Below are 17600 nucleotides of genomic sequence, written 5' to 3'. Positions count from 1 at the left end.
GGAGTTAATTACCAGTCTCGTCATGGGGAATAACTACATCCAGCTGCCCAGCCACTCAAAACCAGGCCCAGCCAAGTTGACACCCAACTTAACTACCACAGCATTGTAGCTCAAAGGCAGCCATAGACAACACATAAACAAATGAGTGTGACTATGTTCTAATAAAGGAGTTCCAGTAGCGTAGTGCCTAAGGTACTTGACTGCTAACCAGTAGCCTGGTGGTTCAAACCCACCAGCCACTCCTCAGAAAGAAGATGGGGCAATGTACTTCTATAGTGATACTGCCTCGGAAACCCAAGGAGGGGTCGCTATGAGTTAGGTCCGACTCGAGGGCACACAACAACAACAACAACATATTCTAATAAAACTTTATTTACAAAAATTTGCAATGTGCAGAGGGCTAAATTTGGCCTCTTGGTGGTTATTTGCTGATACCTATTCTATAAAAAACCTTATCTCAACTTTTAATTTTTTCATTAAAAATTTTGTAGTTGTCGTTATGTGTTGTTGAGTCAGACCTGACTCATAGTGAGCAGCTATTTTTTCCTAGCTACTGTAATTTTCTAAATTCTAAACTATTTTTATTTTCCCATAAGCAAGATTCCAGCTTTTGTCTATCCTTACACTTGGGCCCCAGTTGAATGTTTTATTTTGTTCTCATAGTTGTTTATTCCCCCCTGACAAGGATTTTCAGAAAAAAAAAAAAAAAAAAGTCCACATTACCTTGCATAAGAATCAGAGTTTTAAGTAGGTCCTGAAAGAGAGGAATGCATACCTGTTGCACTTTTTGGAAAAGCTGGGCTTAAAGTGAGATGAGGAAAAACCAATGGTGTCTTTGTGATGAAGCATGGTTTTCATAAGGTGAGTGGTCTTTCTTACTTTCCACCTGCACAGTTGCTGCCAGAATACTAGGGAGTCGTGGTCTGCAGGGTATTTGTAGGATATTACTAGGTTTTTAATTGGGACTCTATCTTACACAGTATTGTTTCCATTTCTTTCTCATGGGAGGAGGTCCTTATTATCCGTAAAGGAATAAGATTTGAGTTTCTATTCCTCCCTGAAGTTTTTTAAATTCATCTTGGAATCCACAGCATCCTGCACAATGTGTGGCCCAGAAAAGTGGTCAACCAATGTGTTCTGGACTAACTAACAGCTGTATTATGCAAGGTTTCTGAGGTTTGCCCTTGCCTGTTACCTGAAACTACTATAATACCATTATGTTAGATACGAGTGCTCCCCATTTTTAATCCAGGAGTTCTTTTATATGTTCACAATACTGTTTTGTCCTTCCAACTGGAAAGGTTGGGGGCAAATTGCCTGGGGTGTGCTTTTTTATACCCCTTGAGAATGTGTAAATAGTTATGATTTCAATTCATCGCAGAATTACAGATCACTATTTCCCTTTTTGAACTAGCTATTGGCACTGCTGCAAACTTCTTAGACAATAAAAACATTCTTTAAAAGTCTAAAATATGTATTTTTATTCATATAAAACACAGTTAAGCATTATGTATATTTTTGTTCCTTTTTGCCTTCTACTGTTTATACAGTAGATACTAGTATTGTTTCTATGATTAGATGCTTTTCAGGCATTTGTGTTAAATTAAATTTCCATATGTTTAAGGCAATGACATACTAATGTAGAATTTTGGCATTCGTGAGTATTTTATTCCATTGCAAATTTCTATAGCATCTGTAATTATTTAATGATCAAAACAGTTACTTGATCTTGTCAATATTGCTATTTCTAACTAACATATGAAAATGGAGATGTCCTTTTTTTCTCTTTCACATATTAATTATCACACTAAATTGAAAAACAGAATAAAAAAAGTTTTCATTCTCAAATAATTATTGCTTGTCATCCCAACCTGAGAGGCATTGAGCTAAGTGGAGAAGTGCTACTCTTACAAAGATAAAAACTCAATTTACATTTAGTATTTGTAACTCTTCTGATAAAAAAAAAAAAAAACCTTATCTATAATTTAATAATAGTTAGAATTCTTAAAGTACAAGAGCTCTAGGTCTACCTGACCTGCTAACCAATGGATTCTAATTGAAACAACCCATGAGAGTTTCCTGTTAAGGATTCTATAACAGTTTCCTGAGTTTCAATAATAAAAATCACAGTAAAACCAAAGATTTTATAAATCTTGAGTCACATTTTTTTACATTTTGTTTAACATCTCTGTAATATGGTTGCTTTCCATAATCAATAGTACCTTTTTTTAATTAAATGAAGTATAATATTTAAAACAAAATAATTACCATTAATTGAACATGTACCATATCTGTGGCACTGTTGTAGTTTTTTACACAAAGTATCTTCTATAAACTTATAAGATCATTATGATCTCCCACATCTTAAAGATGAGAAAACAGAGGACCAGAGGGGTAAATGACTTACCTAAGTCACAGAGCAAATGAATGGTACGGCTAAGATTCAAAGGTAGATCTCTCTGACTCCAATGCCTTGTGTCTTACCATTCTGGTACATTGCTGATCTTCTGAAAGCAAAAACAAAACAAAACAAAGATTAGTATGTGACAATAGGAGTGTCCCACAGAACCAAAGAGTTGCAATTAGTGTTCAGGAAAAGATGGACCGGGAAGTTAAACTGTTATTGCTTAACAGTCATCGAGTCATCTCCAACTCATGGAGACCTTAAGTACAACAGAAAGAAACACTGCCTAGTGCCAGCCTCATGATCCCTGCTGTGTTTTAGCCCATTGTTGCAGCCACTGTGTCAATCTATCTCGTTGAGGGCTTTCCCCTTTTTCCTTGACTCTCCACTTTACCAAGGATGATATCCTTCTCCAGAGAATGGTCCTTTCTGACAACATAAGCAAAGTAGGTGAGATGAAGTCTGGCCATTCTCACTTCCAAGGAGCATTCTGGCTGCACTTCTTCCAGGATAGATTTGTTAGTTCTTTTAGCAGTCCACAGTACTTTCATTATTCTTTGCCATCTTCTTCGGTCTTCCTTACTCATTGTCCAGCTCTCACAAGCATATAGATGATTGAAAATACCATAGTGTGGGTTAGGTGCGCCTTAGTCTTCAAGGAGATCTCTTTACTCTTCATCACTTGAGAGAAGGCTTTTGCAGCAGCTTTGCCCAATGCAATATGTCATCTGATGTCTTGAGTGCTGCTTCCATTGGTGTTGATTGTAGAACCAAGTAATATGAAGTCTTTGACACCTTCAGTCATTTTCATTTATTGTGCTGCTGCTTATTGGTCATGTTGTGAGGATTTTCATTTTCTTTATGTTGAGATGTAATCCATACTGCAGACTGCAGTCTTCAGTTTTCATCAGTAAGTGCTTCAAGTCATCCTTACTTTCAGCAAGCAAAGTTGTGTCATCTGCATATCACAGGTTGTTTGTTAGTCTTCCTCCAATCCTAATGCCATGTTCTTCTTCATATACTCCATCTTCTCAGATTATTTTTTCAGCATTCATATTGAATAAGCATGGTGAAAGGATACAATCCTGATTCACTCCCTTCCTGATTTTAAACTATGCAGTGTCCCCTTGTTCTGTTCACAAAGTCATTATATCAAAAAGAATTGGTTGATGTTCATCCATTTCAGGAGGTGGCATATGATCAAGAACCAATGGGACTGAAGGAAGAAGTTGAAGCTGCATTAAAGGAATTGTTGAAAAACAAGGGTTCAAGAATTAATGGAATATCCATTGAGGTTTTTCAACAAACGGATGCTGCACTGGAGATACTCACTTGGCTGTGTCAAGAGATTTGGAAGACAGGTACTTGGCCAACTGATTGGAAAAGATCAATATTTGTACCCATTCCAAAGAAAGGTCATCCCACAGAATGTGGAAATTATCAAACAATATCATTAATATCACAAGCAAGTAAAATTTTACTGGAGATAATTCAAAATGGTTGCAGCAGTGTATTGAGAGAGAACTTCTAGAAATGCAAGCTGGATTCAGAAGATGACATGGAGCGAAGTATATCATTGCTGATGTCAGATGGATCTTGGCTGAAAACAAATACCAGAAAGATGTTTACTTATGTTTTATTGACTATGCAAAATCAAAAGCATTCAATTGTGTGGATTTAAACTAGGTTAGTATTTTCTTTTTGTGTCTCTTCTCCCTGAAAATATGCTTGCTTCTTTCTTTCTGCATTCTAGCTTTATCTGCCATTACAGATGGCAGAACTTTTCCTTTTACTCGTTGTTGTTAGGTGCTGTCAAGTTGGCTCTGACTTATAGCAACCTTATGTACAGCAGAATGAAACACTGCCCAATCTTGTGACAGCCTTACAATCCTTACCATACCTGAGCCTATCATTGCAGCCACTGTGTTAATCCATCTCATTGAGGGCCCACCCTTTTTTGCTGACCCTCCGCTTTATCAAGCATGTATCCTTCTCCAGGAAATGATCCCTTCTGACCACATAACCGAAGTAGGTGAGACAAAGTCTGCCCATTCTTGCTTCCAAGTTGCATTTTGGCTGTACTTCCAAGACAGATTTGTTAGTTCTTCTGGCTGTCCATGGTACCTTCAGTATTCTTCTCCAACACCACAACTCAAAGGCATCCACTCTTCTTTCATCTTCCTTATTAATTGTCCAGATTTCACATGCATATGAGGCGATTGTAAATACCATGGGTTGGGTTAGATACACCTTAGTCTTCAAAGAGACATCCCCATTCTGCGGCACTTTAAAGAGATCTTTTGCAGTGGATTTGCCCATGAAATATGATGTCTGATTTCTTGACTACTGATTCCACTGGTGTTGATTGTGGAAACAAGTAATATGAAATCTTTGAAAACTTCAATCTTTTCTCAATTTATTGCAATACCAGTTGTGGAAATTTGCATTTTCTTTATGTTGAAGTGTTATCCACACTGCAGACTATAGTCTTTAATCTTCATTAGTAAGTGCTTCAAGTCATCTTCACTTTCAGCATGCAAGGTTGTGCCAACTGCATATCACAGGTCGTTAATGAGTTTTCCTGATGTCTTGTTGTTCTTCATATACTCCAGCTTCTCAGATTATTCACTCAGCATACAGATTGAATAAGTAGGGTGAAAGGACACAATGCTGACACACGCCCTTCCTGATTTTAAACCATGCAGTATCCTCTTTTTTTGTTTGAACAAAAGCCTCCTAGTCTCTGTAGAGGTTCCTCATGAGCACAATTAAGTGTTTTGGAATTTCCATTTTTCTCAATGTTATTGATAATTTGTTATGATCCACACAGTCAAATGCTCTTGCATAGTCAATAAAACACAAGTAAACATCTTTCTGGTATTTTTTGCCTTAAGCCAAGATTCATCTGACATCAGCAGTAATATCATTCATTCCATGTCCTCTTCTGAATCCAGCTTGCATTTCTGGAAGTTCCCTGTTAATATACTGCTGTAATTGTTTTTTGAGTAATCTTCAGCAAAATTTTACTTGTGTGTGATATTAATGATAATGTTCAATAATATCCACATTCTGTTGCCTTACTTTTTTTTTGGAATATATACAAATATGGATCTTTTCCAGTCAGTTGGTCAGATAGCTGGCTTCCAAATCTCTTGCCATAGACAATAAGTGCCTCCAATGCAGCATCTGTTTGTTGAAACATCTCAATGGTATTCTGTCAATTCCTGGAGCCTTGTTTTCCACCAATTCCTTTGGTGTAGCTTTGACTTCTTCCTTCAGTCTCATTGGTTCTTGATCATATGGCACCTCCTGAAATAGTTGAACACCAACCAATTGTTTTTATTGCAGTGATTCTGTGTATTCTTTTCATTTTCTTTTGATGTTTCCTGCATCGTTCAGTATTTTACCCATAGAATCTTTCAATATTGGAACTCAAGGCTTGAATTACCCCTTTGCTTCTTTCAGCTTGAGAAATGCTGAGTTTGTTCTTTCCTTTTGGTTTTCTAACTCTGGGTCTTTGCATATTTCAGTATAATAATTGACTTTGTCTTCTCTGGTGGCTCTTTGAAATCTTCTGTTCAACTGTTTAACTTGTCATTTCTTCCTTTCACTTCAGCTACTCTCCATTGAAGAGCAAGTTTCAGAGTCTCTTCTTACATCCATTTTTGGTCTTTTCTATCTTTTTAATGATCTTTTGCTTTCTTCATATATAATGTTTTTGATGTCATTCCACAATCCATCTGGTCTTCAGTTATTGGTGTTCAATTGTGTGGAATCTATTCTTCAAATGGTCTCTAAATTCAGGTGGGATAGAACCATGGTCATATTTTGGCTCTTGTGGACTTATTTTAATTGTCTTCAGCTTCAACTTGACATTGTGTATGAGCAATTGATGATCTGTTCCACAGTCAGCTCCTGGTCTTGTTTTGGCTGAAGGCATTGAGCTTTCCTATCACCTCTTTCCACAGATGTAGTTGATCTGATTCCTGTGTATTCCATCTGGTAAGGTCTATGTGCCTAGCCACAGTTTATGTTGTTGAAAAAAGGTATTTGCAATGAATAAGTCATTGATCTCGTAAAGTTCTATCACGTGATTTCCAGCGTGATTTCTATACCAAGGCCATAATTTCCAAGCACCAATGATTCTTCTTTCTCTCCTACTTTCTCATTCTAATAATCAGTAATAACCAACACATTGTGATTACATGTTTGGTCAATTTCAGACTGTGGAAGTTGCAAAAATCTTCAATTTCCTCGTCTTTGTATTTGGTGGTTGGTGCATAAATTTCAATAATTGTAGTAATAATTGTTCTTCCTTGTAGGCATATGGATATTATCCTATCACTGACAGCATTGTACTTCAGGAGAGATCTTGAAACATATTTTGTGACAATGAATGCTACTCCATTCCTCTTGAATTTGAATTATTAGATCATATGATTGTCTTATTCACAATGGCCAAAACAAGTCCACTTCAGCTTACTAATGCCTATAATATCAATTTTTATGCATTCTATTTCATTTTTGACAATATCAATTTTCTTATTTTCCAATTCATACTTTGTACATTCCATGTTTCAGTTATTAGTGTATTTTTGGAGCTGTTTCTTCCCATTTTGAGTTGTACCCCATCAGCAAATGGAGGTCCCAAAGGCTTTACTCCATCCAAGTCTTTAAGGTTGAGTTTACTTTGAAGAGGCAGCTCTTTTGCAATCATATTTTGAGTGCCTTCTGACCTGAGGGGCTCATCTGACTGTATATCAGAGAATTCTTCAGGGCTATTCATAAAGTTTTGCAGTAATACATCAGACAGTTTCACTGATATTTATAAGGTTTTCACTGGCCAATTCTTTGAGAAGTGGATGGCCACTTCCCTCTTCTGAATCTATCTTAGTCTGGAAGCTCCACAGTAAGCTGTCCACCATGGGTGACCCTGCTGGTATTTGAAATACCAGTGGCATATCCTCCAGCCTCAGAGTAATAGGCAACCCACCACAGTATGAAAAACTGACATTTTATCTATTATTCACCCCATCTGAAATAGTTTAATATCCAATAGCTCTGGGCAAAGAAAGAAGGGCCTTCTGTACCAAAGTGAGAGTTGGGAGCACACTGATTGTCAATTGGAATGAGGAACTTTTAGATCATGGAATCAGCAGATACTATAAAACTTGTGGAGTCACACATTCAGTTAGATATGTACTCTCACTAAATGCACAGGACTGTGTGTAGCTCTGTTTTTCTGTGGGTGCTATACAATATGCATCTAACTCTTGGTTCAGGTAGCCCTGCACTTCGTGACATGTACATCCGTTCATGGCCTGTTTGCTATATCTTCTAGTATTTCTAGCAGCATCTGCCAATAAATAATATAGAAAATCAGTGCCATTTGAGGAATCAGAGGTCACTATGAAGTTAGGGAAGTTCCAAGAGTAATATGAATAATGTATGATCCCACTTATATGAAATATGTAGAATAAGCATGTGTATGGAGTCCAAAGTTTATTAGTGGTTACTAGGGGTAGGCAGGAAGGATGGAAAAAAGAGGAATCACTGCTTATAAGACATATGATTTGTGAACAAATGAGGTGATTATTGAGCAAAAAGATGACCATAATTAATGTCACAAACTTTACATGCAAAGATTGTTGGAATGTAAACTGTTTTGTTAATATATACTTACTACAATAAAACAAAACAAAACAAAAACAAAAACAAAACAAAGAACAGCTTGTGTAGAGTTTAGATATGCAGAAAAAGGGGGATACCACTTAAGGTGAAGGATAGCCAAATTGGATGAAAGCAAGTATGCATGGGCTGAGCATAGCCAGGAAAAAAAAAAAAAAAAAGATACAATAGGCTGCATTTTAGGGAGTCATAAAATTAAATTAGAAGAAGTAGGTGACAAAGACTGAATAGCTATTCAATAAACCCATTTCTCTTTCCTCTTGGGAACAAAGCTAAACAACACTTTTCAACCTCCCTTTTTTGGTTCTGTGACTAAGGCGTGGTGCCTAAGGCATTTGACTGCTAACCAGAAAGGTGGTGGTTCAAACCCACCAGCCACTCCTTGGAAGGAAGGTTGGGCAATATACTTCCCTAGTGATACCACCTTGGAAACCCAAGGAGGGGTTACCATGAATCGGGTCCAACTTGATGGCAGTGTATTTGGTTTTGTTTTTTTTTTTACTAAGTCAGGGATGTTTTGATCTGACCAATGGAATTTGGATGGGGGCGTCTGGCTTGCAAAGGAAAAAAAAAACCCTCCTGTGCAATACTTCACTTTCTTTCTTCCCCATTTGCTGTCTTGATTTTGATGCTCAAGTTGAAGATGATAGCATCTCTATCTAGATTTTTTCCTGGATGACTAAGTGAAGCAGAGCCCCTTCCCCACTTTCAAGTGGAATTTACATGAGTAATAAATACATTTGGATTGGGTTAAGCCACTGAAAGGGCTGTTATGGCAGCTAGCTAATGTAAGAACCTAATGGTGCAGGCTGTGTTGTTCAAACTTTATCTCATAAAAGTAAAAAGGCTTTTGAGTAAAAGCCTGGCAGGATAAAATAAGTGTTTTAATAAGATCAATGTGACAGCAGGGAGTAGGACAGCTAGAAGCAGGGACAGACTGTAGCCCGAGTTACTAGATAGAAGACAATTACAACAAAAGTTCAGACAGAAGAGAACCAAAGGGATCGAAACCCACAAGGACAAAGGAGGAGAAAGTTTCATGTAATAAATGTCAAAGTTACCTAAAATGATAGCAATGTCAAGGGGCTAAATCTTAAGAAAAGTCCAGTGAATTTGATGGTTTAGAGGGCACAGGTGATCTTTGAAATATTAGTGTCAACGGAATGATAGCACAGATTGCAGTGGGTTAAGGAGAAAATGGATACTATCAGTCAGAAAAGAATTAAGAGACAAGAAAGTCTTTTTAAATCTTGAAGTAAAAATTTTATTTTATGAAATTTCAAATTGACTAATACCCATAAAGCTACAGTATGGTTTCAACAAGGCTCTATTTAGGATACTTATGGGCATTTATGAAGCATACCCCTTTTGTCCATTCTGCCTTATTCCATGATAATTAACATTAATGGATCATGATTCTACTTTTACCACTGAGATAACTTCAGAATCCTTCTTAACACCATGCTCCAGGTAGCCATTACCAAATCATTTGAGTTGGCAATTGAACAAGTACTTTTTTTCCCCCCACCTGTACTTTAGTTAATACAGAATTTTGGCTTTTTTAAGGATTAGGAAAGGGAGTTACTTAGCTGTATATGACTGGGTTGTGCCAGAAGTTTCTCAGATTCGTGGCATGAAAATTTATTAGAATTCTACACTCATTTCTTGTTTGACTATCAAGCCAGTTTCTCACATCAATTTTCTACTCAACGGGTATCATTATTATGCCATTGTCTTTCAATATTATGCTTTTGGGTCACTCAGTTCTTTATGATTGTCATCACTATTATTTAACAGTAATATTTACATAGAATTTTTTCCTTAAAAAATCCTTAAGCATGCAATACTGTGTGTAGTTCAATAGATTAAAGGAAAACTGTTTGAACTCTTCTGTCATTTTCTTGCCTCTCAGAGGTTTCTCTATCTGGAACTCAGTTGGAACTCTGGGCTCTGTGCCAGTTGGAAGTTGGACTGATTTCTGTGAGTGGAGCCACAGCCCTCATAAGTTAGTGTAGCATTACAGTGGTTTTCTGTTTCCCATTAGGCATTTAAGAAGAAGCACTCAAATGTGAACTGCATTTTTTAACATAAGTTCTATATAACATTAGTAGTCCTGGAACCAGTCAGAGAAAGATGGGAAGCATAATTAAGTGGTATTTTTTCAGAGGCCAAGACTTGTGTGAAATTTTGAGAAGAGATAACTACCTTGATCTCTGTTTAAAAGCACATAAGCCATGTGAGAAGAACATATGCTTCCACTATTATCATCTATTAAAACTGTGTTGTTGTGTTGTTAGGTGCTATCAAGTTGGTTTTGACTCAGGGTGACTCTAGGTACAACAGAACAAAATACTGCCTGCTCCTGCACCATCCTCATAATCATTGCTGTGTTTGATCCACTGATTAAAATTATAGCATCAATTATTTTTACAGTTGAACTAATAAGTCATTTATGGGGGAAAAAAAGTGAGAGGATAAGATTGAGAATGGGGAAGTTAACCCAGCAAGAAACATGGTGACAAGAATCCTGTTAGAACCTGATTTATTTGTACATTTATCACCTGAATTTTGATGGGAACCAGGAAGTCAGAATAAGTCTATGACTTTCATTAATGGGTGGGACAAAATGAAATATTTCAATATTGGATGGGAGACAGACCATAAAAGTTATTTTGTTTATAGTGGGCCATTCATCACTTCAATTATAATGACAAAGTGAGATGATAATGATAATACTAGGTAACATTTATTTAGTGTTTATTATGTGTCATAGTGGCTAAGGCACTTGACTGCTAACCAGAAGGCTGGCGGTTCAAACCCACCAGCCACTCCTCGGAAGGAAGGTTGGGCAACCCTACTTCCCTAGTGATACTGCCTCGGAAAACCAAGGAGGGGTCACTATGAGTCAGGGATGACTTGACGGCACATAACAACAACAACAACAATGTGTCATTCAAGGAGCCCTGGTGTTGCAATGGTTAAGTTCTCATCTGCTAACCAAAAGGTTGGCAGAGGTTCAAGCTGCTGCAGGAGAAAGATGTGGCAGTCTGCTTCCTTAAATGTTAAAACAGTGAAATCCTATGGGGCAGTTCTACTCTGTCCTATAAGGTTGCTATGAATCGGAATGGACTCCAAAGTAATGGGTTTTATGTGTTAGGCATAGTTCTAAGTACTTTTCATGAAATATCTCATGTACTCTTTCAAGAAAGAATAAATTTATCTTAAAGAAAGTATTAAAATAACTATGTTAAACATAAAATATATTTAAAATTATGCTTATGCTTAATAATATTACTAGAACTTTAAGACAATTAGCTCCCATTTTAAACATTTCCCTAAATGACACTTAACTCCTTGTTCTAGTTCATTGAAATCAATGGGCTGTCATGACTAAGTAGTTCTTCACTCTATCTGCCATTACTCTCTCAACTAGGCTCATTTTCTTTGTGTGCATGTGTTTCACATTAAATGTGAGTATTTAGGGAGAAACAATAATCTGAAGAAAAAATTCTCCTGACCAAAGTAATATGTTACTTATGTCATCATCAAAAAAATCTTATGTGAGTTTAAGAAATTATTTATTGATTTTTGTAGTTACATAGATTTTGATTATTTGAAAATTAAACATTCAAAATAAATGAACTCTTCTGTTTCTTAGGTGCTTTGATAGGAAGAATAGGTATACAGTTTTGTTAAATGAATTCTTAGAGCTGGCATTTTTGTCTTATATGAAGGAAAGCAAAAACTCTGCATTTTCAGTATACCTACAATATTTTAGGAGCTCTGGTAGCATAGTGGCTAAGGCACTTGACTGCTAACCAGAAGGCTGGCGGTTCAAACCCACCAGCCATTCCTCGGAAGGAAGATGGGGCAATCTACTTCAATAGTGATACTGCCTCGGAAACCCAAGGAGGGGTTGCTATGAGTCGGGTCCGACTCGATGGCACATAACAACTAATAACACAATATTTTTATTTTTCTGTTTTTATTGTGATTTAAGTGAAAGTTTACAGAGCAAATTCATTTTTCATAGAGAAGTTCATACACATTTTGTTTCATAACATTGACTGCAATTCCCCACAATGTAACAGTTCTCTTCCCACTTCCTCTCTGTACTTACTTCTTCCCTTTGTCCTTCCCTCCCATGCACTCTTGCCCCCAGCTGTCTCCCCGTGTTCTCCCATGATTGATTGCTCCAAGGAGTATATATACCTGATGTAAATATTCACCCCATATGTCTGTCTACTGTTTGGCTGGAAGCCACAGGAGTGAGTTCAGGTTGAAACCTGAAGGGTTACTAGAGGCCATAGTCTCAGGGGTCTCACCAGGTTCTATCAGACCAGCAAACCTAGTCTTTTTTTTTCTTTTTTTAAAAATTATTTTGAGTTTTGTTCCACATTGTTCTCCCACTCTATTCAGGATCTCTTGCACTGATCCCCTATGAGTGGTTGACAGTGGTAGCTGGACACCATCTAGTTCTTCTGGTCTCATGGTCATATAGGCTAAGGATCACATGGTCTACCAGTCCCTTGGACTGTTTCCATGCATCTTTGGTTTTCTCCATTCTTCCTTATTTGTTTTTTAAAATATTTACATAGTAAAGAATTGCAACAACTCTTATTTTTGGTATAATATTTTATGTGGATTTTTTCCAGGAATTAGTAGAAATTATACTTTTGTGGCATTTTTATATGCTTAGATATCTTTTTTTTTTTTTTTTTTGCTACTGTTTCATGGTGTATAACTATATAAACTTGCTTAGTTTTAACTAGGACATCCTTAAAAAAGATAATTCCTGAAAGAGTTGGCCTTTAAAATAGTGTTGAAATGACATATTTACCTTAAGTGAGTAACACTTGTTTTAAATACATGTATAATTCTGAAAGGGAGTTATAGATGAATGTAGTGCTGTATTTTAAGTTTCTACGTACTGTTCGAATGGCCAGGAAAGGTCATCTCCACTACTATTACCCTAGTCCAAGCCAAAGAAGAGGTTTTCTTTCTGAGAAATTATACTTTTCATTCTAACCTGGTTTATATAAGTATAGATTCATATACTGCCACTGAGAGTCAGTTCTTCCAAGGAGATTTTATATTATCCTAATAGTGCCTAAGGCACTTGACTGATAACAAGAAGGCTGGCGGTTCAAACCCACTAGCCACTCCTCAGAAGGAAGGTTGGGAAATCTACTTCCGTAGTGATACCACCTCGGAAACCCAAGGAGGGGTTGCTATGAGTTGGGTCTGACTTGACGGCACATAACAACAACAACAACCCCATGGTTAGGGGACAGTGGTGGTTCAATGGTACAATTCTTGCCTTCCATGTTAGAGACAGATTCGATGCCTGCTCAGTACACCTCAAGCACAACCACCACCCATTGTCAGTGGAGGCTTATGTTGCTATGATGCTAACCATATTTTAGTGGAGTTTTCAGACTAAAAAAGACTAGAAAGAAAAGACCTGCAATCTTTTCCCAAAAAATCAACCAATGAAATCCTATAGATCACAAAGATCTGATCCTGTTGTACATGGGGTCATCTTGAGTCTGTGGCAGGCTTCATAGACTTCATGGCTGCTAATTTCCAAATTATGTTATGACAATTTAGGGAACTGGATATCATAGACTAGTGCTTCTCAAACTTTGCTGGGTATACAGGTCACTGGGAGAACTTGTTAAAATGCACATTTTGATTCAGTAAGTCTGTGGTGAGACCTGAGCATTCCTAGCACACATTCAGACTTGGAGAACGCCACTGCCCTTTGAGTAGCAATGTCAGAGGAAATGATAAGTCTTAATTTGACTGTTGTTCTATTGTAGTTGTCTTCCCTAACTCTGAACTTTCCATTGATTCTGGATGTTCAGTTTTAAATACAGGTATATGTATATGTATACCTGATGTTCAAACCCACCAGCCACTCCTCAGAAGGAAGGTTGGGCAAACTACCCCCGTAGTGATACCGTCTCAGAAACCCAAGAAGGGGTTGCTATGAGTTGGGTCTGACTCGATGGCACATAACAACATCATCATCAACAACAACAAGATATATATTATTGGAGATATATATATTCTTAGTAATATGTGTGTGTGTGTGTGTGTGTGTGTCTTTTTCAGCAGATTTGCCCCGTGCAACATGGCATCTGATTTCTTGACTTTTGCTTCCATTGGCATTGATTGTGGATCAAAATAGTATGACATCTTTTACAACTTCAATCTTTTCTCCATTTATTGTGATGTTGCTTATTAGAAGTACAGTGGTGAGGATTTTCGTCTTTATGTTGAAATATAATCCACACTGCATACTGTAGTCTTTAATCATCATCAGTAAGTGCTTCAAGTCATCTTTACCTTCAGCAAGCAAAGTCGTGTTGTCTGCATATCACAGGTTGTTAATGATTTTTCCTCCAATCCTGATGCCAGGTTCTTCTTCATATGGTCCAGCTTCTCAGATTATTTGCTCAGAATATAGATTGAATAAGTATGGTGAAAAGATAATACCTTGACACACACTCTTCCTGATATTAAACAATGCAGTATTCCCTTGTTCTGTTCAAATGATAGCCTTCTCATGTATGTATAGGTTCCTCATGAGCACAATTAAGTGTTCCAGAATTTCCATTCTTCTCAATGTTCTCCAAAATTTGTTATGATCCACAGAGTTGAATGCTTTTGTGCAGTCAATAAAACACAAGTAAACAACTTTCTTGGAGGTCTGGTGGTGTAGTGTTTAAAACATTTGATTGCTAATTGGAAAGCTGGTGGTTCAAACCCACTAGGCACTAGGAAGGAAGACTAGACAATCTACTTCTGTAGAGATACCACCTTGGAAATCCAAGTAGGGGTTTCCCTGAGTTGGAACCGACTTGATGGCAGTGAGTTTTGCTTTTTTTTTTTGTAAACATATTTCTTGTATTCTTTCCTTTCCCTCAAGATTCATGTGACATCAGCAATGATATCCCTTGGTCCATGTCCTCTTCTGAATCCAACTTGTATTTCTGGAAGTTCCCTGTCAGTATACTGCAGAAGCTGTTTTTGATTTATCTTCAGCAAAATTTTACTTGTATGGTATTAATGATATTGTTCAATAATTTTCACATTCTGTTGGATCACCTTTCTTTGGAATGGGTGCAAACATGGATCTCTTCCAATCAGTCGGCCAAGTGTCTGTCTTCCAAATTACTTGGCATAGACAATTAAGAGCCTCCAGCACACCACACATTTGTTGAAATATCTCAATGGATATTCTGTCAATTTCTGGAGCCTACTTTTTGCTAATTCCTTTGGTGCAGCTTTGATTACTTCTATCAATACTGTTGGTTCTTGATCTGATGCCACCTTCTGAAATAGATGAACACTGACCAATTCTTTTCTGTACATTGACTCTGTGTATTCCTTCCATTTTCTTCTGATGCATCCTGCATAATTCAATATTTTTCCCATAGAATCTTTCAATATGGCAACTTGAGGCTTGAATTTTTTTCTTTTTTCAGCTTGAGAAATACCAAGTGTGATTTTCCCTTTTGGTTTTCTAACTCAGCATCTTTGTACATTTCATTATAGTAATTGACTTTGTCTTCCTGAGTTGGTCTTTGAAATCTTCTGTTCAGCTCTTTTATCTTGTTGTTTCTTCCATTTGCTTTACCTACTTTCCGTTCAAGAGCAAGTTTCAGAGTCTCTTCTGCCATCCAGTTTGGTATTTTCTTCCTTTTCTGTCATTTTACTGACAGTTTGCTTTCTTAATGTATGATATTCTTGATATTATCCCACAGTGTATCTGGCTTTTGGTTATTGGTGCTCAATGTATCAAATCTGTTCTTCAGATCATCTCTATATTCAGGTGAAATGCAATCATGCTTATATTTTGGTTCTCATGGACTGGTTTTAATTTTTTTCAGCTTCAAGTTGAACTTGAATTTGAGCAATTGATAGTCTGTTCCACATCCAGCTCCTGGCCTTTTTTTGGCTGAAAATATTGATTTTTTCCATAGCCTCTTTCCACAGATGTACTTGATCTGAATTCTGTGTTTTCATCTGGCAAGGTCCATGGGTATAGCCCTCACTTATGTTGTTGACAAAAGGTATTTGCAATGAATAAGCCATTTGTCTGGCAAAATTCTATCATGTGATCTCTGACCTCATTTCTCTCACTAAGGCCACCTTTCCAACTACTGGTGATTCTTCCTTGTTTCTAACTTCCACATTCCAATCATCAGTAATAACCAATACATTTGTTAAATTACAGACAGCAGAAGTTGGTAAAAATCTTCCATTTCCTCATCTTTGGCTTTAATTGTTGGTGTGTAACTTTGAATAATAGTACTGTAACTGGTCGTCCTTGCAGGCATATTGATATTATCCTGTCACTGACAGCATTCTACTTCAGGATAGATCTTGAAGCATTTTTCGTGACAATGAATGCCATGCCATTCCTCTTGAATTTGTCATTCCTGGCATAGTAGATCATATGGTTGTCTGATTCAAAATGCCCAAAACAAGTTTCTTTCAGCTCACTAATGGCCTAGGATTTCAATCTTTATGTGTTGGATTTCATTTTTTGACAATTTCCAATTTTTCTACGTTCATACTTTGTACATTCCACATTCTGATTATTAATGGATATTTTTAGCCGTTTCTTCCCATTTTGAGTTGTGTTCCATCAGCAATGGAGGTCCTGAAAACTTTATTCTACCCAAGTCATTAAGGTTGACTCTGAGATGGCAGCTCTTCCCCAGTCATATTTTGAGTGCCTTATGACCTGAGGGGCTCATATTCTGGTTATATCAGAGAATCTTTCAGGACAATTCATAAAGTTTTCCAGTAATATATCAGACAGCGTTTCACTGATATTTATAAGGTTTTCACCGGCCACTTCTTTGAGAAATAAATGGCCCCTTTGTTCTTCTGAGTCTGTCTTACTCTGGAAGCTCCACTGTAAGTTGTCCGCAATGGGTATCTCTTCTGGTATTTCAAATGCTGGTGGCATAGCCTCCAGCCTCACCACAGTACATAAGAAACCACAGTGTGACAAACTGACAGACGAGTGGTGGAAATAATATCCAAATGCTACAAAATGGAATAAGGGAAAAATATAACTCTTATCTTGACTACTAGTGACATGAAATTGGTACTTTTGACTACTACATTAGATAAATGGTCATGGCATAAGCCACAAATATGGCAATGTTTCAGGGTGCTCTGTTCCAGTGGCACTTTCAATTTTGACCATTTAAGAACCAGGATTCATGTTTCTCTGGAGGTCTGAGCATTTTCTTACTTCTTTCTCTGTTTCACTGATAACACAATGTGTGTTCCATATGTGAAAGTAAAGTTAAATCAAAAGCTCCCTTTCCCTCCCAAAGTCTGTACTTAGTATATTGAGCTATAATTGTGATATCAGAAAGTAAAACTACATGAGAAATACAATCTGACATGCTGAATCATAATTAGGGGCAAAACAAATACACCTTTCCTGAAAATGACTCCTAAAAGAACATTCTTAACCAAC

The sequence above is a fragment of the Orycteropus afer genome, unplaced genomic scaffold (assembly GCF_000298275.1).
Source record: "Orycteropus afer afer isolate SDZICR_OR568_19922 unplaced genomic scaffold, OryAfe1.0 scaffold00105, whole genome shotgun sequence".
Taxonomy (NCBI): Eukaryota; Metazoa; Chordata; class Mammalia; order Tubulidentata; family Orycteropodidae; genus Orycteropus; species Orycteropus afer.
The sequence above is the reverse complement of the archived record's forward strand: the minus strand, read 5'-3'. Positions refer to the sequence as shown.